Source organism: Pseudomyrmex gracilis, unplaced genomic scaffold (assembly GCF_002006095.1).
Source record: "Pseudomyrmex gracilis isolate BER0280 unplaced genomic scaffold, ASM200609v1 scaffold_310, whole genome shotgun sequence".
Classification (NCBI taxonomy): domain Eukaryota; kingdom Metazoa; phylum Arthropoda; class Insecta; order Hymenoptera; family Formicidae; genus Pseudomyrmex; species Pseudomyrmex gracilis.
Window position 1 is genome coordinate 108345 of NW_018020894.1, and position 23272 is coordinate 131616.

The 23272-nt window shown below is 40.2% G+C and overlaps 1 pseudogene; it reads right to left on the bottom strand.

Annotated features, from left to right (window-relative positions):
* LOC109859975 overlaps positions 1-23272 on the bottom strand; it is a 92716-nt pseudogene that overhangs the window by 52301 nt on the left and 17143 nt on the right.

Below are 23272 nucleotides of genomic sequence, written 5' to 3' on the forward strand. Positions count from 1 at the left end.
GCTTATTCGCGGATCTTTGTTAATTAAAATCTCAGTAACTATTGCGAATCTAGCAAAATGGTATAGGACTTTTCGACTCAGTTTTATTCCTTCTACCTGCCTACGAGAGATGTTAAACCAATTCTGGGACACCCTGTATATATTACATGTTTCTCAATAGACTAAAAATTTTTAAATATTAGCACAGTTAACTTATATTAAAAATTAATAAAAATATTATAATAAATGCATCTGAGATGTTTAACTCATCCTTATCAATAATATTATGTACATTTTCGGACACTACCTGACCGTCGCGATCAAGGCGTTGTCTTGGTCGGGAGCGGTGCACTTAGACACCGTTCAATTGGACACGTTGCAATTAGACACGGTGCAAATAGACACAGAATTTTAGACACGGTTCAATTAGACACGTTGCATTTGGACACGGAAGAAAATGCGCATGGTCATTTAGACATCGTTCAATTGCGCACCGTTTACTTAGACACTATAATAACGCGCACCGTTCACTTAGACACCGTAATAATGCGCATCGTTTACTTAGACACCGTTTATTTGCACACTGTGCAGAAGGACGCTTATCTAGTAACTGTGCAGTTGTACACCGTACTGCGCAGGCGCATCCGAAGGTCCCGGCGCAAGACGCGCAGACTTATCGAGGGACCAACGTGGGAAGAAGGGCGAGGAGGAAGGGCGGAGCCCTTTTCCCTGTAGGAAGGTGCAGCCCCCGTGCCTATACGCTTACACAGTGTAAAAGACTGGGTTTCTGCACTGCGCATCCTTTGGATGCGTCTGCGCAATACGGTGTACAACTGCACAGTTACTAGATAAGTGGTGTTCTTCTGCACAGTGTGCAAATAAACGGTGTCTAAGTGAACGGTGCGCATTATTACGGTGTCTAAGTGATCGCTGCGCATTATTACGGTGTCTAAGGGTCGTATTCATAGTCAAAGCTCAAGATAATGCTTAAGATTGTCTCGGTGAAAATGGTCTTATTTGATTAAGATCATCTCAAGAACGATATAATTTACAGTCGCAATATAAGGTGATCTTCGTCGAGAAATTCTTTTTGGGTTGGTGGAAAAGTTCTGCGGATTTTTAGTATAAAATTTAAACATAAAATCGACATTTATAAAAATCAATTTAGTCCACAATGTGTTGACCGTCTTGATCTATAACTTGTTGCCAACGTTTCGGTAGGGCCTTGACGCCGCTCTCGTAAAACCCTTGGGACTTGTAGGCGAAAAAATCAACGAGATGATTTTGGATGGCCTCGATTGAGTCGAATTGATGACCGTCAACATTGTTTTGCAGCGAGCGAAACAAGTGATAATCAGACGGTGCATGGTCCGGCGAATATGGTGGGTGGTGCATCATTTCCCAGCCAAAGCTCTGCAATTTTTTTTCGTGATCAAAGAAGTACTATAATTCTTATTTGATATAAGATTGTCTTTAGGAAGATGTGCTTAAGACAGTGCTTATGTATGATTCGGTTATTTCCGTAATATTTTTGTTGAATCCACCAATAGAAATATTGGTTCATTTTATTAAGTAAGTAACTATCCAGTTTAATATTATTAGTCGTGACTAAAATATTAAACGTTTTTGTGTTCCGATATTCACTGCACTCATTAAACTCACAATCAGAGATCTATAGTAAGGAAAAGCACTAACTTCATAGGTTCACTTTTTTTTAGAAAACAAATGCCAGAGTTTTATTTATTATTAAATAAAATCAAACTAGCCTTTTATCCACTGTGATTAAAATAAAAATCAGCTTTAAGATACCTTTTCATACAGCAGCACTCTGCGGCAGCAAAACCTCACGTGACTCAAATTTTCTAGGACAGCTTCCGCTAGGTATATTTGCTGTTCTTACCTAACTCTCATTTAATGCCATTCTTTGTTGTTGAAGGAATTATATAATTATTGCATAAGTATCAACAATAAAATTTCCCCGGTTTTGCTGCTTTTTGTTCGTTTAAACTCCGCAGACAATGGTATCAAGTGAGGTTAGGTAAGAACAGCAAATATACTTAGCGGAAGCAGTCCTAGAAAATTTGAGTCACGTGACGTTTTGCTGCCGCAGCGTGCTGCTGTATGAAAAGGTACCTTTATTCTTGGAACGTTTTGAACGTTGTTTATTTATTTCCGATCATCATCAGCCACTAAATTAACAAAAAATTAATTACCAGTATACAACACGTAAAACTTAAGTTAACAATGTATGATAGGATAAAACTCAAAAGCTTATACGCACCTTCAAAAAAGTTGCACGCTACTGCGTGTCAACAAACAAAAAAAGTTAAATTGAAAAATTAATTCAAGAAACCAAAATTAATTATGTAAACAAAGTCAAACATAATACATTATGTCAAAATTGTAAGTTAAAAATTATAAAGTCAAATAATAAAAAATGAATAAGTACACAACAGCAGCATAAATACGTCAACGACCATCTCGTGTAACATGTCATGTACAAATAAACAAGAATATGTGATAAAAAGGCTGATACACAGGCAAGAGAAACGTCCCCAAGCGGGAGGAAATTATTTATTATTACAGACATATTTATATTTCTTTGTAAACGTCAAAGCACATGCATATGAGTAATAACTGTTCCAACAAAAGCTGTTGCTTAAAACGTCTTCGGATATATCTTGGCAAAGATAGTCTTATTTGTCAGTGTATGCGTGAAATAAGATAGCCTTTAATGACTATGACTTTATGATGAGTAAGGTAATCTCAATCTCATGCTTAAATGGATTTATGAATCATATTAAGACGCATCTAAAGAAGATCATCTTGACCAAGATATTTCTTAAAACGTTTGCTCAAGTCCCGCTTTATTTTTAACTATAAATTTAGAGGGCGTCTTAAGACTAAACTTAAGGCGATCTTAAAAATAAGTACGGACTATGAATACGGCCCTAAGTGAACGGTGCGTATTATTACGGTGTCTAAGTGAACGGTGCGCATTATTACTGTATCTAAATGAACGGTGCGCATTTTCTTTCGTGTCTAAATGCAACGTGTCTAATTGAACGGTGTCCAAGTAAATGCTACTTGTCTGGATTGTCTCCGGCGCTCCGACGCACACCATCTGCGTCGGCTCCACGAGCCCGAAGATTTAATCGGCCGTTGTAACCGCCACACCAAAAAACAGTCGTTCTCACGACTCAACTGGCCGTTTTCACGGCCAGAAACATTACATATAAATACGCCTCGTGTACATATTTTCCCCAGTAGAATTAAGTCTAGCTATAAGCCGCCGTGCTGAGATTTGTCTTATCCGCATCGACCGTAATACCCGCGCAAATCATTCCGCACTAGCCGTATTATCCGCGCCGAAAGTACCACGCCGATCAAGGCAACTCCGTTGTAAATACCGCTTAAATTTTAATAAACCAACGATACATTTCAGCATTAAACATAAACCTGAGTATCGCAATTTCTTTGCCTTCCTCTCCCCCGAACCTTGGCACCGACCAAGCTGTCCGGCAGGCGGAAAGCCGGGCGAAGCCGATAGAAAATCGGTTCCGTTACAATTTCATTAAGTGCAAGCAATGCAGGAGAATGTTTTACGGGCGCGAATGTCTCGAGCGTCATTGGTGCAAAACTTCTTATGGCAAAGAGCGGAGGAGCGTGTGCAGCGATTTGCAATTCTGTGACGATTGTGAGCGTCTGTACCTAACAAAGACGGAGCACGATGTGGCGTTGTGATTTGCTCTATATGTAGTTCGCGTTGAGAACGAAATCACCTCTGTTACATTAGACTTCTCGCACTCGAGGATAAAAATGATTTTACGAAGGTGAAGAAAAACGCGCGCGTCGCATTCGTATTTTATGATTTTGAGACCCGACATGACAAAACGCTCGAAGGTACCGCGTCTGTAAAAATTCACGTGCTGACTCTCTGCGTCGCGCAGCAGATTTGCGTCACGTGTGCGGGTGAGGACGACATGACGGTGCGTTGTCGGTGATGCGGTATGCGCGAATTTGTGTTCCGGGATGATCCGGTGAAGCAATTCGTCGATTTCGTTACGAGAACAACGAAATGTTTCAAGCAGATTATTTGCATCGTGCACAACGCCAAGGCGTTTGACGTATAGTTCATTCTGCGTTATATCACGGAAAAACGCGTCGAGTTAGATCCGCGAGTTATATTAAACGGGACGAAGATCGTCGTATTAACGGTCGGACGTACAAAATTTATTGACAGCATCAATTACATGCGCTTATCGGCCGAAAGCTTTTGGTTTGCAGTGTGGAGTGGAAAAAGGATATTTTTCACATTTATTCAACACCCTCGCGAATCAAACGTACGTCGGGACGATACCGCCCATTAAATATTACTCGCCGGATAGTATGAATACCGAAGAACGCGAGCGTTTTTTATCGTGGCACGCGAAACAGACGCGCGAACACGCAGTCTTTGATTTCCAACGGGAAATAGTGCGTTACTGCCGCAACAATGTTGATATCCTGCGACGTGCTTGCATGGCTTTCCGTAAGATATTTCGGTAAATATGCATAAAAACGGAGCCACCCTCGGAGGTCATTGTCCTTGACATATGTTGTATAATTTTTTAATGAACAACGAGCGACAGCTAAAACCTTCAGATTCTTGTTCAGGGAGGTGTCCTTGACAACATATGTCAAGAACAATGACCTCCGAGAGTGTTTTTATGCATATTTACAGATATTTCTTGAGCGAGGAAATGTATGTCCGTTCGAAAAATGCACGACCATTGCTTCCACGTGTATGCAAGTTTTTTGCAAAAACTTTTTACGCGTGGAAGCGATTCGAGTTATTCCTTGTGGCGGATATTGCTTTGCGGATACGCAATCTCGCAAGGCTCTGCAGTAGCTGGTGTAGAAATAGTGCGAGCTCGGCCACGCTATTGTTTACGCGGGGCGCAGTCGAGAACATTGCCTCGCGGAAGTCGGTAGTATTCCCGTCGACGAAGTCGATTACGAGTCGGCGAGCGGTGAGCGTCACGTGTTGCAATATCACGGCTGCTTTTGGCACGGCTGCCCCGTGTGTTTTAAAACAGAGCGCGACTAACGTCTCAGCAGTGTTCACAGTTTTGGCTTCCTTACAGCATGCTAAAGCAGTGGAAGGAATGCGCACAACAGCAGCAAGTTTATGCAATTAGAACTCGCTATTGTTGTGCGCATTATCTCCACCGCTTTAGCATGCTGTAAGGAAGCCAAAACTGTAAACACTTCGTCTCAGCACAGGAGATCGCAAAGTTCACGATACGATAAACTCGCAATACTAGCGTACAGTAACAACGTCATGGCGTCTTCGCAAGCGAGGCTAAATTGTGACAGTGAAATGAGAGTGCGCTTTTAATCGCGATATGCAGGAAAATCGAGAAATGTGAATATATTTAGAACATTCAATGCTCGCAGCTGAACCGTTCTCACAACGCGTTTTTTGGCAGACGAACAGGAAACATCGCGATTCGGCGAGAAGTTACGGGTACGGATAAGATACGCTACGTAGACGTGTGTTCTCTGTATCCTTACGTATTGAAAATCGGTGCTTTCTCGATTGGTCATCTAAAACTTTTCGTCGGTGAGAAAGAATGCGCCTTACTCATCAAAGCAATGCCTGGTGTCGATTTTTTCACGGTCGAGGGCCTTATACGCTGTAGAGTGCTCCCTCCGCGAATCTCACCCTATAATTCCATACCGCGTGTAGGGTAAACTGCTGTTCGTTTTGTGCCGCAGTTGCTGCAAAAACTTCTCGCAGATCTCGTGCTCGCACGATAATCCGCGCGATTGCGAATTCGAGGAGGTATAGGTATTGTGCAAATTACGCAAAGTTGTGGAGAAAGGTTATCTCGTGACCGCGGTAAGCGAGATATTGCAATACGAGATAAATCGATATAACGCCGGTACGCATCAGTGGAAATTATTCGCCGAATATATCAATTGCTTCTTCATATTAAAGCACGAGGTAAGCGGATGGTCGAACAAATGTATGGATGAAGAATCTAAAGAGCGATATCTTCGAGAATACGAAGAAGTCGAGTGTATTGCTCTAGATAGAAAAAACATCACACACAATCTGGAGTTACGCTCAGTCGTAAAGCTTTGCCTCAATTTGTTTTGGGGTAAATTTGGCCAACGATCGAAATTGACGAGTACTGAAGTGGTGAAGACGCAAGAGCGTATCGTATCGTTATTGTCGAGCCTCAAACATGAAGTAACCGATATATTACCCGTGAATGACGAGGTAATATATGTTTCGTGGCGACTGCGGGACGAGATTGTAGCCTCTCCGATTACCATCGTGGTAATAGCGGCGTATACGACAGCGCAGACGCGATTGAAACTGTATGAGTATTTAGAACGTTTAGGCGAGCGCGTTCTTTATTTCAATACAGATTTGTGTATTTATGTGAGCAGCGGTAAACCCGGCAAATACGAAATGCGTACGGGAAATTTTCTGGACGATATGTGTCAGGAATTTGGAAGGCGTGAGCTGATTTAAGCACAGAATATTTAGTAGTATTTTATATAAGTACAAGATGTCCGTACAAAAAAACGTTAAAAAGAAAAAGAAGGAAGAACGGAGGTCGACAAAACTGAAAAACTAAAAGATGTATATCAGCGCCACGGCGCGGGTAACCATTGGAAAGAAAAAAATACGCAAGCGACGTACAGCGGTCACATTTAGTAATACGTGTGCCCAGAAAGATTAAGAAGAAACTGACTACAGGTGGCGGGTAAGAGAAACTTGAAAAGAACATTTTGTTGTAACACCCCCGCCCTTTGAAAGCCTCTATACTCAGATTTGTTATTCCGATTTTTGCCCTTAAATTCTTAAAAACATCTCGGCTGAGTGCTTTTGTTAAAATATCAGCTAACTGATCTTGACTGCAAACATACTGGATATCTATATCACAACTTGCGTACTTTTCTCTCACAAAGCAAATGTCGATATGTTTACTTTGCTTGTGATACTCAGGGTTTCGAATTAACTTTATAGCACTTTGATTATCGACATTAACAATGATTAGACTTGAACAAGGATTCTGACTGTCTTTTAATAACTGTTTAAGCCAGATTGCCTCCTTCACAGCTTTACATGCTGCGATGTATTCTGCTTCGGTAGTGCTTAAGGATACAGTTTTTTGACGAAGTGAATCCCAAGTGACAGCTCCTCCCGCTAACTTAAATAAGTAGCTTGTTGTGGATCGCCGGGTATCAAGATCACTTGCGTCTGAGAAACCATGTAAGCATGTGTTCTCACTTGTTTTTTCATACAAAATACCTAACCCTGAGGTACCTTTCAGATAGCGGAAGACCTTCTTAACTTTGTTCCAGTGACTTTCGTTATAGTTTGACATAAATCTGCTTAGGTAATTTACAATGAATGCAATGTCTGGCCGTGTCACAGTCGCGAGAAATATAACACTATTGCTTGTCGATACATAATATTGTTTGAGTTTACGTTAACATCTCCCGCCGAATACAGACTTGTTCCTAGATCAGCAGGTGTCTCTTTACTCCTTACGTCAAGCATATTGAACCGACGGAGAATACGCTCAATGTGTGACGATTGATGTATGAAAACGCTTGTTTTTTATGTCGTGAACAATTTCCATACCAACATAACAGTTTGCATCACCTCTCGTGATTTCGAAGTTCGCTTTTAATTCACTTAAAACCTCATTTAGTACTTTCTTTGATGAAGCTAAAAGAAGACCGTCATCCACATATGCATAAATAAATGCATAAGTAAATGCATAAGTAAATTATGAGTTGAAGTTGTCAACATAAACACAGGGATCCGCTTTGCTTGGTACTAGTTTGAAACGTTTCATAAACAAATCAAATTTATGATTCCACGACCGAGATGCCTGTTTAAGGCCATATAAGGATTTATGTAATCTGCAGACTTTGTTTGTGGATGGTGCAGTTACTCCTTTTGGTATTTCTAGGTAGATTTCTTCGTTGAGATCACCGTTCAGAAAAGCTGTGTTCACATCAAATTGAAAAATGCAAAGATCTTGTTGCATTGCTAGTGCCAGCATGACACGAATCGAATCATCGCACTACTAGTGCAAAGATCTCTTGATAATCAATGCCTTTTTTTTGAGTGAACCCTTTTGCACATAGACGAGCTTTATATCGATAAGTATTCTGAATTGGTGAAAACTTTATCTTGAATACCCATTTTGATCCGACTGCTTTCTTTCCATTCGGTAGATCTTCAAAGATCCACGTTCCGTTTGTTTCATAAGCTTTGAGTTCTTCACTAATGGCTTTCATCAAGTGTCTATTGTTTTTGCACGATATGGCCTCTTTATATGTGGTGGGTTAGGTCTGAGTTCGTCAAACTCAACCATATTTGCTTCGTAACGACTGGGTGCTCTAAGTGTTTTTCTATCTCTCAAAGATTGTCTTCTATCTTTCAGCATTTGTGACTGTGTCACAGTTTCTTGAACGTTTTCTTCTTTTAAATCGAGCTCCTTGTTACAACTCTTATGACCATCTTTACAAATTGTCTCTTCTGGATCTATATTGGACAAAAAAGGCAGTAGAGCCTCATGTTCCGACTCCATTCTTTGATCAGGATTCGTCTCATAAATTATTACATCTCTGGATACAATGATTTTTCCAATACGTGGATTGTACATCCTATAATTGCAGGAGTTAGCTTGATAGCCGACAAGCACCATCTTTTCCGATTTGCTGTCCCACTTCTTCCGCAATTGCTTAGGCACATGTACAAATGCGTCAGATTCAAGAACTTTAATGTGGTCTAGACGAGGTTTCTTATCTGTCCACGCTTCATATGAAGTAACTCACTTGTTGGTTACAGTTGACGTACAATTCAGGATGTAACACGCTGTATTCATAGCTTCCACCTACAAACTTTCAGGTAGGCTGTTAGCATGCAACATTGTCCTTGCGCATTCAACAACGTATCTGTTGTCCCTTTCGGTCCGTCCGTTTTGCTCCGGCGTATAGGGTGCAGTAGTTTCCAAGATTATCCCTTTGTTGTTTAAATATTTGACTGTAGCCTCATTACAATATTCCTTGCCGTTGTCCACGTGGAAAGTTTTTACTCGGCGTTGGTAGTGAGTCTCAACCAGATTGATGAATTGTTTGAGTTTGTCTAAAACATCAGATTTATGCTTTATAAAGTAAATGACTCGATAGCCTGTGCTGTCATCCTTAAAATTCACGTAAAAGTTTGAACCTCCCAAGGATGATTGCGGCATCTTTCCTCCAACGTCGCTGTGGATAACTTCGCCAGGCAGTGGTTTTTCACGTGTGACAGTTTGAAACGGTAACCGATGCTGTTTCCCAAACTGGCAGAATTTGTCTTCTAGACCTCTTTCGTTATCAGAGCAATCGATGAGTCCATTTTTGACCATCTGCCGTACATACTTGTAATTTATGTGTCCGAGACGTTCGTGCCACCGCTTTAAATCCGACTTCGGCGTTGAAACTGCATTTGCATCATTCACGGAGGTTACCTTGAAAAATATACAAAATAAATTATTGTTTTGTTTGATACCATAAGCTTTCAATGTGTTGTCCTTGAAGAGATTAACAAAATCCTTGTTGAAGACAACCCGGAAGTTTTTGTTAATACATGCTCCAACAGAGAAGANATTCTTGCTTAAGCTCGGTACGTAAAGTACGTCTTCCAGTCGACTGTCTAGCCACTGATTGTCGACAAATCTCTTGATGTATACCGTGCCACGACCTACGACTTTGCATACAGCGCCATTTCCAAGAGAGACTTCTTCGTTATCACACGGTTCCATATTTGATAGCCAGTCGCGACGGAAGGTCATGTGCTTACTGGCGCCACTGTCGAGAAGCCATACGTCTTGTGTTGCTGAACCTAGAATTTGATTTGTCAATACTTCCGCTGCAAACGCCTCATTGGTGGATCCATGAAATTTCGACTTTTCTTCAGATGCTTGGCTTTCTTTCTTTCTCTTGAAGCAATTCTTTTGGAAATGTCCTGGTTTCCGACAATAATAACACGTCATGTTCTTTTTTGAACGTATTTTTTGTTTCTTTAACGTCTTCTCTTCCTTTTTGCCAGACGTTGTACTTATTGCAGCAAGCGCACCTGTTGTTTCATCTAGGATATTCATTCGAGACTCTTCTTTAACAAGTCTTTCACGTAGATTTGCACTTTCGACGCTATCCCATGCGGTTACAAACGCATTATATTTCGCGGGTAAACTGTCCAATACTTTGGCCATGATTGTAATATCTGACACATTTTCTTCTAGATCTGTTAACTGACGAGCCATATTTTCAATTTTGGCAAAATGTTGAGCAACGGTCTCATTCGATGTCATCTTATAATCATGAAACCGCGACATTAGATATAACTTGTTTGTCTCACTCTTTTGTTCGTGAAGTGAGCTCAGCTTCTTCCACATTTTGTGAGCTGTTTCGCAGGTTAGCAAATACTCAAGTTGTGAAACTTATATGGTTGACGAGAAAATTACCATGGCTTTGGCATTCTTTTTATCCCATGCAGTTACCTGTGTTTGCGATGTGGTATCGCTTGGTCGCGCCTCAATTCCATTGACGATACCTGTAAGTTCGTTTGCAACGAGAATAGCCTTCAGCTGGAACTTCCATGCCTGAAAGTTAGATTCGTCGAATTTTACAACACTTCTTAAGTCAATTGACTTGGCCATGTTGCACCACTTTTTTGTATTTCAGGTTAACAACTTGTATTGAAAAAAAAAACAAACTCGAACTTTTTGTATTACACGACTTCTTCTAAACCATCACATTTACGCCCTAAACGTTGCCTGGGCCTATAACCTGTCAGGAATTTGGAAGGCCTGAGCTGATTTAAGCACAGGATATTTATTAGTATTTTATATAAATACAAGATGTCCGTACAAAAAAACGTTAAAAAGAAGAAGAAGTAAGAACGGAGGGCGACAAAACTAAAAAACTAAAAGACGTATATCAGCGCCACGGCGCGGGTAACCATTGGAAAGAAAAAAATACGCAAGCGACGTATAGCGGTTACATTTAGTAATACGTGTGCCCAGAAAGATTAAGAAGAAACTGACTACAGGTGGCGGGTAAGAGAAACTTGAAAAAAACATCTTGTCCTAACAATATGACGGACAAACTCGAAGGCTATGGGCGCGGTAGTTACATCGAGTCGTTCGTAGCCGGTGGCCCGAAATTTTACGCGTACGTAGTTCGTACTCCGGATGGTAGCGCGCGGAAGGTATGTAAAATCAAGGGAATAACTCTGAATTCCGCAACTTCTAGCATAATTTATTTCAATAGTATTAAGGAGATGTTAATGCAAAGAAAAAGAAAAGAAAATGCTTTGATAAATCTTCATTTTAGGACGATTCGTTGCACCGCTTTTCACGAGGTTGTGATGCGAGACGAATCAAAACCCTGCTCGCCGGTTTTGCTGAAGTGTAGATTTATCGACGAACAACGCTCCCTCCCGTATGGATATGTAGCATAAGTCTTTTCTTTATTTTTGTATTACCATTTGTGTAAATAAATAAGATATAGTGTTATTTATTAACATTAGTTTAAACCAAGTATATATGTATATGTTTCTCGTTCGTGATAAATAAAAAATTATGTACGCACTTTGTAAATATAAAAATAAAATAAAAATATAAAAAAGTGTAAGAATAATTTTTTAAGAATGTAAATTGTCAGTAAAAAGCCGTTCGCAGGATATTGTGCGGAAAATATGCCTGTGTATATATATACACATGTGCACAAACTCACATTTTTTATGTGAGTTTTTGAATTGAAATTCCAATTCTTTAAATTCATATAGGTTGCTAGTTTTGCATCACGTATATGAAGAATCCCGAATACCCCCCGAACTAATTTTAAAATATTGCACTTAAGTGCCTCGGTAGCCTAACAGGGAAGGCGAAAGCCCGGAAAGCCGAAGATTCCATGTTCGACTCCTGGCTGAGGAGTATTTTTTCGCAATATTTTAAATTAGTTCGGGGAGTATTCGGGATTCTTCATATACGTGATGCAAAACTAACATCCTATATGAATTTAAAGAATTGAAATTTCAATTCAAAAACTCACATAAAAAATGTGAGTACGTTTGTGCACATGTGTATATATATACACAGGCATATTTTCCGCACAACATCCTGCGAACGGCTCTTTACTGACAATTTACATTCAATTAATCTTAAAAAGATTACACAGAGCCTGAGATGATTCTCATTTAATAATTTTAAGAATATTTCACAGTATAAGTTGATTTTTAATAGTAAGATTTTTTAGTACTTTTAATAATAGTATTAAGCAATATTTGTAAGTTAGATTGTGTATTGTACATCGATAGTGTACTTAAATTTTTCGAAACAAACGTTTAGGTTTTTAATACATTTTGTACAAATGTATAATTTCAGTAAGTAAAAACTATAAAAACAAACTTTTACATAAACAATTTTCTTCTTCTCACTTTTCTCTTGTTCTTAGAAATTAATATTTGATGTATAACCTCGTGAATAAAACGCTATAAGCTTATCTTTGAGCGCGGAATAAGCACACCTCCCGTTGCCGCGAAGAAAATTAGCTGCTTTTCGCGGCAAAAGGCGCTGAACCGCGACCGCCGTGGGCCTCCACGGGCGATGCTCATTGTCGCAAACAAAACACTTTAATTTAAGAGTACGAGCGCCAATTTGATCATTTTGAAATAGACGTGCGTTGGAAACATCCTTGGACGTTGATTGTTTGCGGTCTTACGGGATGCAAAAAAATAATTTTTGTAAAGACTTTTTTCCGCTATTTGCCGGAAATGGCGGATGTTCGATTCGGGAGAATTTTATTTTATTACGGCAAGTGACAAGAAGCCTATCTCGAGTTGTAACGCGAGATGATGAAAAATTGTAAAATCGAGTTTCGCAAAGGATTACCTCGTCCGGAAGATTACTCGAACGACCCGCTCTGCGCGAAATTAATAATACTCGACGATCTTATGGAAGAATCGTCATCGTGCAAAGTAATAGTAGGTCTGTTTACCAAGGGTTGTCATCATAAGAATCTCAGTGTTACACTTACTTTGCAAAATATTTTTTATCAGCGACGCAGTCAACGCGATATTTCGCTGAATGCGAATTAGTGTGGTTTTCAAGAATCCGCGTGATCGCGCGCAACTTCGTTATCTTGCGCGTCAAGTCTATCCCGACGACGCAAAGTTTTTAGAAGAAGCGTACTACGGCGCCATCTCGCATCCCGACGGCTATTTACTGCTTGATTTGAAACGATCGACACCGGACAAATATCGTTTTTGAACGTGTATTTTTCTTAACGATTCGCGTCATTACGTGTACATACCCCGCAAATCTCTTGTTAAAATAAGTGTATAAAAACCCGAAGCACGTGAATGAAAGGCATCATTTGAAGCTACGATGCTGTCAACGACGAAGGAACAGCAGCACTAGCAGCACCAGCAGCACCAAAAGAAGAAGCAACAAAGGAAAAGCATATATGTAATACTTCTATATTGTTAGTCGCGTAGCTTTGCAATGAGAGGCACGAGGCCCGAGAAAGAGAGACGCACGAAGTCCAAATATGGGCATAGATAGTCGAGCGCAGGCGCGTCTACTAAGCGAGTGCGAGCGAGACAAAGCATTAGAAAGTGAGAGAACGCGAAGAAAGAACGCGAGAAAGAGAAATGCTCAAGCGTGCTTGAATGTTCACCGCATACGCACAAAGCAGCTGGACCTTGCGTGAGAGAGAGGCTACTATATTGTCTGCACCGTAACGTTTGGGCTTCAGTTACCGTACTAGCAATATAGAAGTATTACATATATGAGGAAAAGAGAGAGCGAGACGGACCATATTAGAACTAAGCGCTCTTTCGGTGATACGTCGTATCGCAGAACGAAGAAGTACTTGAAGATGTAAGAGAAAGCTGCTGGTGCAGTAAGGATTCTTACCTTACATCATTGAACCTGTACTCGGAGCTTTATTATCCCATCTTATCTAAACATAATCATGGAGTAAAAAAAATGATGCTACTTTTCACGGATATTCTCGAGAAAATGCACCAACAAATGGCGGCGGAAGAAAATACAGGGAACATCACCACTACTGCTGCTAATACTACCCGCACTCCCGGAATTGTGCTCGTGCGTCTAGACGCAGAGATAAAACGTATTCTTGATTCGTCGTCCCCTGTCAATGAAGGTAAAAGATGGACATTGTATAGCGAAGTACTTCGTGAATATCTATATTTTATCCAAAAAGCGAGAAAGCGTTCTCGCAACGAAGAAGATCCATCCGTGGCGGAAACAACTGCTGTGACAGAGCCTGTGAAGGGAGAGGAGAACAAGAGAAGAACAAGAAAATGAGAGAAGTATTCCTCGACGCAGAAAAACCAATGAACGCTTCACTATTGCCTCAAACAATATCTTCCGAACACGATGTACCGAAACATTATTCACCTCCTCTGCGACATAAGAATAAGAATAATAATAATAATAATCGGATTACTCAGTCAACTCCAAAGAATAAGAAAAAGGTCTTGTTTGCAGATACTTTATTTAATAACAACAGCAGCACGACGTTGTCACGCTCTTGCGAACAAAAAACTATAACAAAAATAATAGAAACAATTTCAAAAACTTATCCGCTCAAAGAGCGAATGTTTTTAAATCATCTGATCGAAGCGACTGTTTTCGTCAAGATCACATGGAACAAACGCGGTATCGTGACCAACAGTTCAAAAGTGATAGGAACGAATATTGTAGAACTTGTAAACGATGCAATACGAGAAAGAAAAACTGCTAGAATAATGGGAGTCATTCATTTTGCTCATTTATTTCGCGACATAAACACGCCCTCTCAATACGTGGGAAATCCTAAATATTTACGCTTTTTGCGAAAAGGAGGAAAAAAGACAAAGCGCAAATCTCCGCATAACATTGAACAAAAAAAGGCCGAAGAAAGACGAGATTATCGCGCCACCGACAAGAACAAGAAAAAGATNCGAATCGGGATTCCGAGACGGCTGCTCACGTGGGACGAAATGTAAACGAAACGCTTGACCAGTTGTATTATAATCCCGCGCATTACGCCGGTTACTCGTCGACGGGAAATTTGTCGCGAGCCGCTAAACCGAATTACTAGCGCGAGGACGTTGTTCGCTGGCTTTGTTCGCAAGATGCTTACACGTTACATCGTCCCGTGCGGCGAAAGTTTCCCCGACTGCATTACAACGTGACGAATATCGACGATCTCTGGGAGGCTGATTTGATAGAATTGCNAAATTTGCGAAGCTATAACGACGGATATTGTTATCTACTAGCAGTTATCGACAAATTTGCGTGAGTAGAACCGTTGCGAGACAAAACAGGTGTAACGGAGCCGTTTGTTGAACGGCTTCGCCCGGCCTTCCGCCTGCCGAACAGCTCGGTCGGCGCCAAGGATCGGGGAGGGAAAGGCGTGAAATTGCGACACTCGGTTAGTTTGATGCTGTAATGTAGTGGAGATTTATTCCTTTAATCAGAGTATTTACAATGGATACAATTAGCGCGGTATTTACAACGGATATTTACATGTATCGGCTTTATCAGCGCGGTGATTCCGGTACGGAAAGATTCGCGAAGAGTCGGATCGCGTTAGAATATGAATTGGCGCGGCGGAAAACAAAGGGCAGCACGGCGGACTTATAACTAGCCTAACACTACGGGGTATATGTACACGGGGAAGGTCTGTACCCTGGAAGATGTTCCGGACCGTGAAAACGGCCGGTTGAGTCGTGAGAACGATTGTTTTTGGTGTGGCGGTTACAACGGCCGTTTGAGTCGTGAGAACGACTGTTTATTGATGTGGCAGTGACAACGGCCGATATAATCTCCGGGCTCGTGGAGCCGACGGAGACGGTGTGCACCGAAGTGCCGGAGAGGATCGAGACAACGCCTCGATCCGTACGGTCAGGATGGTGTCCGAGACAACGCCTCTCGCACCAGGTTATTGTCNGAGGATCGAGACAACGCCTCGATCCGTACGGTCAGGATGGTGTCCGAGACAACGCCTCTCGCACCAGGTTATTGTCGAGACAACGCCTCGACCGGAAGGTCAGGATGGTGTCCGAGACAACGCCTCTCGCACCAGGGCTTGCCGAGACAACGCCTCGGCCGGATGGCCAGGAAGTGGTGTTCGAGACAACGCCTCTCGCACCAGGGCTTGCCGAGACAACGCCTCGGCCGGATGGCCAGGAAGTGGTGTTCGAGACAACGCCTCTAGCACCGGGTTTCGTCGAGACAACGCCTCGACCGGAGGATCGGATGATGGTGTTTCGAGACAACGCCTCTAGCACCGGAGGATCTCTCTAGCCCGAGACAACGCCTCGAGCTCGAGAGAAGGAACTGGTCTCGACTGCCAAAATCGCTCGGCTTTTATACCCCGGAGCGGCCTATGGTCCGTCCGGGGTCGGCGTGCGGTATGCGGTTGTTTGCGCGTTAGATCACGCACCTGTGCCGTGTCGCACGGGCACAGGTCTTCTTCGGTTCACGTGCGTTCTTCTATCCTATATTTCCGCGGCTCGTAATATTGGTCGGTACGCTAACTATTGCGGAACGGTCGGAACTATACCATTACGGCGCGAGGATAGGAACACAATGAAAGTATACTGATAACTAAATATAATATAAATCACTATACATAATAATAATAATAATATAATAATAATAATAGTAAAAATAATAATAATAGCGAACAAGTTAATTATCTACATATATATACATTAGTGACGGGGCTCGCCCCGTCACACAGGTGCTCAAGTCCTTTGGGCGTTTCACCTTGTGCTCTCGAAAAGCAATAGACAAAGATCCGTATATCTGCAAAGCGACAAAGGTAAAAAATTTATCGCGCGTTTCTTGCAAAAGTTTCTCAAGGAAGAAGGAATTCGTTCCGCGTAACGCGTAATCCCGACGTTAAAGCAGCCGTGATCGAGCGTTTCAATAGACCGTTAAAAGAGCGTATGTGGCGTTACTTCACGCACAAAAACACGAACCGTTACCTCGATGTCATGCAGGATATTGTACACGCGTGCAACCATACGCCTCACTCTTCCATACGCATGAAATTTGTGGACATTACGACGGAAAACGCGAATATTGCGCGCTCATCGGTGGAAAAACAGTGAGTCAAAGCGAAAGCAGCTAAATACTCCGTCGGCGATCTCGCACGTGTCACTAGAGCGAAAGCTGCTTTTGAGAAGGGATACGAGGCCAAGTGGAGTGAAGAGGTATTTTTAATTCCCTCCCCTTTCCCCATCGTGTTCTCGAGTAACAAAATCCACGCGTTTACGAACTGAGTATTTTAGCGGATGAAGTTATAGGACGGAATTTCCTACGAACAAGAACTGTCTCTAGTTGTTAAAAACCTACAAGAGGAAACTTTTATTGTTGATCGAGTGATAAAGAGCAAAGAACGGAGACGTAATAGGCAACTGCTAGTCAGTTAGCGAAGTTATCCGTCTAAATTCGATTCGTGGATCTCAGCTTCGAATGTACAAACGTTTTTTTACAAGGCGACGACAATGATGGTGATGACAATGGAGGAACACCTTTTTGTAGTTCTCCCGAGCAATAGCAGTATGCTTTACTTTCCGCACAACACCGCATCGTGTTTTAACACGGAATTATCTTGCCGTATAGATTTGCAAGGAAAATGGGAAGTTCTCTCTCACCGAAATTCAGTTTCCTCCTAGTTTTTTACATTTACATGCGGATGAAGCTCTGATGACGCTCGCGAATACCTTTCTTAACGGATATGGTTTGTCAGTTAACATTCCAATATCATCAGAAGTTTATCCCTTAAAAGATGATTTTATAGAAGCTATAAATCATTCGTGCGCTCGAAAAAAAGCGCATATTAAATGGTCACTGAATCCGCTATATGGCAATAAACTTTTTATATCGCTTACATGTAAAGAAGACAAATGCAATCAAATTTATAGTGTAAAGTTTAATGACAAATTGCGTCGTATATTCAGATTTAAGACAACCTCTAATACACCTTTCGTATTAGACAGGATTGCCGGTGTTGGTAGTTTTGAGCCAATCAGTTTGGACCGTGCTATCCCCGACAAGATATTTGTTTATTGCGACATTTGTGAGCCATACATAATCGGAGATGCGCTAACGCCGCTTCTTCGAATAGTTAGTAATACTATTGTGATAAGTACGGTTTTAATCAAGTGAAACATTACTTGAGAGTTTTTGAGGGATAAATGTATCAGCGTGGTCACGGTATCGAAAGCTTTCTCGGCGGATTTTTCAGAAGAGTGTTTCCCTACCTGACTAGCGGTGCTCACGCGATCGGAAAAGAAGCTCTACGTGCTGGTATGCGATTAATAAACGATGTGAGAGATAACAATATTCCGCTAAAGAAAGCAGTTTAACAGTCGTTTCAAGGAATCACGTGACAATCTCAAAAAACAAGCAAAAAAAATGACCAGCTTAATGCTAGGATCGGGACATATACTTTTTGCAAAAAAACGCCCAGGCTATTTTGTTCCAGGCAAGCTCCCCGTGCACTTCGCGAGTGCAAGCGTTGCCGCCGTTGCCGCTCCCGAGCCAATAGCAGCAAAAAATCGGCTTCCGTTGCTACGCGTCGAAAAAAGAAACCTGGAACAATTACACACTCAACGAGCAGAAAGATTCAGAAGAAGAATAAAAAGAAGAAACAATCGACAAAGACGAGCGTGATCAAACAACGCGTGAGCAAGAAACGAACCGTGAGCGATATATTCTTGTAGGCGAGGCAAAAATGTATTTTCTTTATATTCATTCGTGTGAGTATTTCAAGAGCAAACTTGATCTTTTCACTCTACCGCCCACTCAGACCAGTATCGAGAGTTTGCAATGGATTCATTACAAACTTTTGTTGACTCTCGCGAACAACGCTTCCATAAAGTTTGTCGTGCCGGGACATGGGGCCGTATTCATAGTCCGTACTTATTTTTAAGATCGCCTTAAGTGTAGTCTTAAGACGCCCTCTAAATTTATAGTTAAAAATAAGGCGGGACTTGAGCAAACGTTTTAAGAAATATCTTGGTCAAGATGATCTTCTTTAGATGCGTCTTAATATGATTCATAAATACATTTAAGCATGAGATTGAGATTACCTTACTCATCATAAAGTCATAGTCATTAAAAGCTATCTTATTTCACGCATACACTGACAAATAAGACTATCTTTGCCAAGATATATCCGAAGACGTTTTAAGCAACAGCTTTTGTTGGAACAGTTATTACTCATATGCATGTGCTTTGACGTTTACAAAGAAATATAAATATGTCTGTAATAATAAATAATTTCCTCCCGCTTGGGGACGTTTCTCTTGCCTGTGTATCAGCCTTTTTATCACATATTCTTGTTTATTTGTACATGACATGTTACACGAGATGGTCGTTGACGTATTTATGCTGCTGTTGTGNACTTATTCATTTTTTATTATTTGACTTTATAATTTTTAACTTACAATTTTGACATAATGTATTATGTTTGACTTTGTTTACATAATTAATTTTGGTTTCCTGAATTAATTTTTCAATTTAACTTTTTTTGTTTGTTGACACGCAGTAGCGTGCAACTTTTTTGAAGGTGCGTATAAGCTTTTGAGTTTTACCCTATCATACATTGTTAACTTAAGTTTTACGTGTTGTATACTGGTAATTAATTTTTTGTTAATTTAGTGGCTGATGATGATCGGGAATGAATAAACAACGTTCAAAACGTCCCAAGAATAAAGCTGATTTTTATTTTAATCACAATCAGTGGATAAAAGGCTAGTTTGACCTATTTTATTTAATAATAAATAAAAGTCTGGCAATCGTTTTCTAAAAAAAAGTGGACCTATGAAGTTAGTATTTTTCTTTGCTATAGATCTCTGATTGTGAGTATGGTGAGTGCAGTGAATATCGGAACGCAGCCAAAAACGTTTAATATTAGTCACGACTAATAATATTAACCTTTTAGCTGCGGGAATGGTCGGTATATGGACCACTCTAGAGACATAGAATATTTGAAGTTTTTAGATCAAATTTGATGTTTTGAATACATAACAAATAGTTTTAAAATTTATCAAAACATTCTTGACCTTAAAATACTGATTTTCAAGGTCAAATTTCATTTTTAGTAGAATCAAAGATTTTAGAGTGTTTTCCTATGCAAACTGATGAACTGAATACGAAAAAAATACTGAAAAAAATCACTGACGCATCCTTGACCTTGAAAAGCTACACTCTACGTCACATTTAATTTCTTGCATAAGCGAATGTTGGAGATGACTTTGAAACGTCAGTGACGCGCTAAAGTGAGAAAAACCGTAAAAAAATATCCTAAGGAATTCAGAATATTTTTTGACATTTTTTGAGATCCGGCAGTAACTTGCTGCGTTTGTAGTAGAAATGAAATTTGACCTCTAAATCGACGTTTGGCATAACAAGAGTGCCTGCGGGATTTTTTGTATTGTTTTTTACGTATTCAGCGCTTCAAAATCCGTACGACAGCCTTTTCAAAACTCGGCTTATACGAGAAATGCTATTTGACCTTGAAATAGAAATTTTCAAGGTCAGGATTATCAACAGGAATTTTTTTATTATTTTTTACGTATTCAGCACATCGAACTACATACGAAAACCGTCTCAAAACTTGACTTATAGTAGGAATTAAATTTGACCTTCAAATGGTGTTTTTCAAAGTCAAGGGTGTCTGCGAGAATTTTGTTACTATTTTTTTCATATTCAACGCTTGAAATTATATAGAAATACCCTCTCGAATCTTCATAAGAAAAGAGACAAATTTTTTTACATTGTACTTTACGTTGTCTGCGGGGCTGGTCCATATATGGACCAGCAGTCAGGTCAGCGACTCTATCTGAGATATTCAGTGATAGTATGTATACATTTTACATATTTTGAGAGGTCAATTTGTACTGAAATTTCTCCGCAGCCTAAAGGTTAAACTGGATATTATACTTACTTAATAAAATGAACCAATATTTCTGTTGGTGGATTCAACGAAAATATTACAAAAATAACCGAATCATACATAAGCACTGTCTTAAACACATTTTCCTAAAGACAATCTTATATTAAATAAGAATTACTTAAAAAAGAATTTCTCGACAAAGATCATCTTATATTGCAACTGTGAATTATATTGTTCTTGAGATGATCTTAATTAAACCCCTCAGGACCTAGCCCCCCCCCCCTACCTTATCCGAATCGAGTCGAAATTATTGTAGAATTAGGAGCTATTTATGAGCTTTTGAACCCGCCAGGTTAAAAATTTTGAACTTGTTTTGCGGAGTAGGAATTCCAAGTTTTCGGTGGGGAGGCTGAGTCTCTTTGAACTGCGCCTTCCCACCACTTAACACTGCAGATATCGAATTGCTCTTTGGGCCAGAATTATGAGCTCTTAACTAACTCTGGTTTAAATTTTTAAGCTGCAATCCTTAGCACGCAAAACTACCCTGAAAGTATTTTTGCAAGAGAGGACCTACTTTTTCCTATACACAAAAAAAAACTAGCAACGGAAATATAACAAGAACATTTACAAATAAAAAAATACACACATTACGACCTATACACATCGACCCCGGGAAGAAGAATTCCACTTTTTACCCCAAATTACAAGAGAGAAGTCCTTTAAAACTAAAACAAACGAATTAGTTCTTTACCAAATGTTGTTCCTTCCTATAATAGATTCCAAAATATGCAGTTTGCGATTTTTGAAATCTACCCCCAGAGTAGAAGTTGCACTTTTCACTCTATTCTACAAGAGAGAAGTAGTCGCAAAATAAAAAACAACCAGCGGAATTTATTAAGAAATCACGTTTACAGATTTATGAGCTCGCAAAATACGCAGTTCGCGATGTTTGAGCTCAATTCCCGAAGTAGGAAATGCATATTTCACCCCATTTTACAAGAGAGAAGTACTCGAAAAATAAACCAACCAGCGTAGTTTATTAAGAAAAAAACGTTCCCTGATTTATGAGCTCGCAAAATACGCAGTTCGCGATTATTGAGCTCAACCCCCATAGTAGGAAATGCATATTTCACCCCATTTTACAAGAGAGAAATACTCTACAAATAAGCCACCCAGCGTAATTTTTTGAATAATTACGTTCCCTGATTTATGAGCTCGCAAAATACGCAGTTCGCGATGTTTGAGCTCAACCCCCGAAGTAGGAAATGCATATTTTACCCCATTTTACAAGAGAAAAGTACTTGCAAAATAAAACAACCAGCGTAATTCATTCGGAAATCACGTTTTCTAATTTATGTGCTCGCAAAATACGCAGTTCGCGATTTTCGAGCTCAACCCCCGGAGTAGGAAATGCACTTTTTACCCTATTGTACAAGAGGGAAGTACTCAAAAAATAAAACAACCATCGTACTTCATTAAGAAATCGCGTTTTCTGATTTATGAGCTCGCAAAATATGCAGTTCGCGATTTTTGAGCTCAACTCCCGGAGTAGGAAGTGGACTTTTCATCCCATTGTACGAAAGAGAAGTACTCGAAAAGTAAACCAACCAGCGTAATTCATTGAGTAAATATGCATCTAATAAAAATATGCATCTATAGTATGTTATACGTATGAAAAAATTCTCTATATTCACATTGATGGTACTACGTTGTGGGTTTTGCGGTAAATGGATAAATCCAAATTTTGACGGTATCAAATGGTTATTGGCACGGTATTTAATGTGCAACCATTCTCAAATATCTCACGAGACATTTTCGAGAAGTCATTAAATACGCTCCCGTCATCTACATCAGAAGCAAAGAAAAAGTAAATTTCTTACAAAAGCTGTTATTTAAAAATATATATAATTTAGAAACCCTCTCTCCGCCGCTCAAATTCATCGCGGAAAACGACAAGAACATATCACAGTGTTTGTATCACAGGTTTCGCGCATCTGACATTAATTGCGCTCTATGGAACGTTTTACGGTTAAAACGCTGGTTAAACTTACACAGCGCTGTAATTAAAGAAAAAGAAGAAAGCGGCTTCGTCAGCGACAAGATCAGCATGATACAATCAGTTTCATCAGGCAAAGCCCCTCCCTCTGCGGGGGGGCATAGCTCCCCCTGCCTAAACACTTACAACACAAAAAAAATGTACATGGAATCGAAAAATAAGAGTTTATTTATAAAACTTTTTTTGTTATTAACTTTTTAATAAACAACGAGCGACGGCTAAAACCTTTTGTCTCATTCACGAATTTATAAAAGA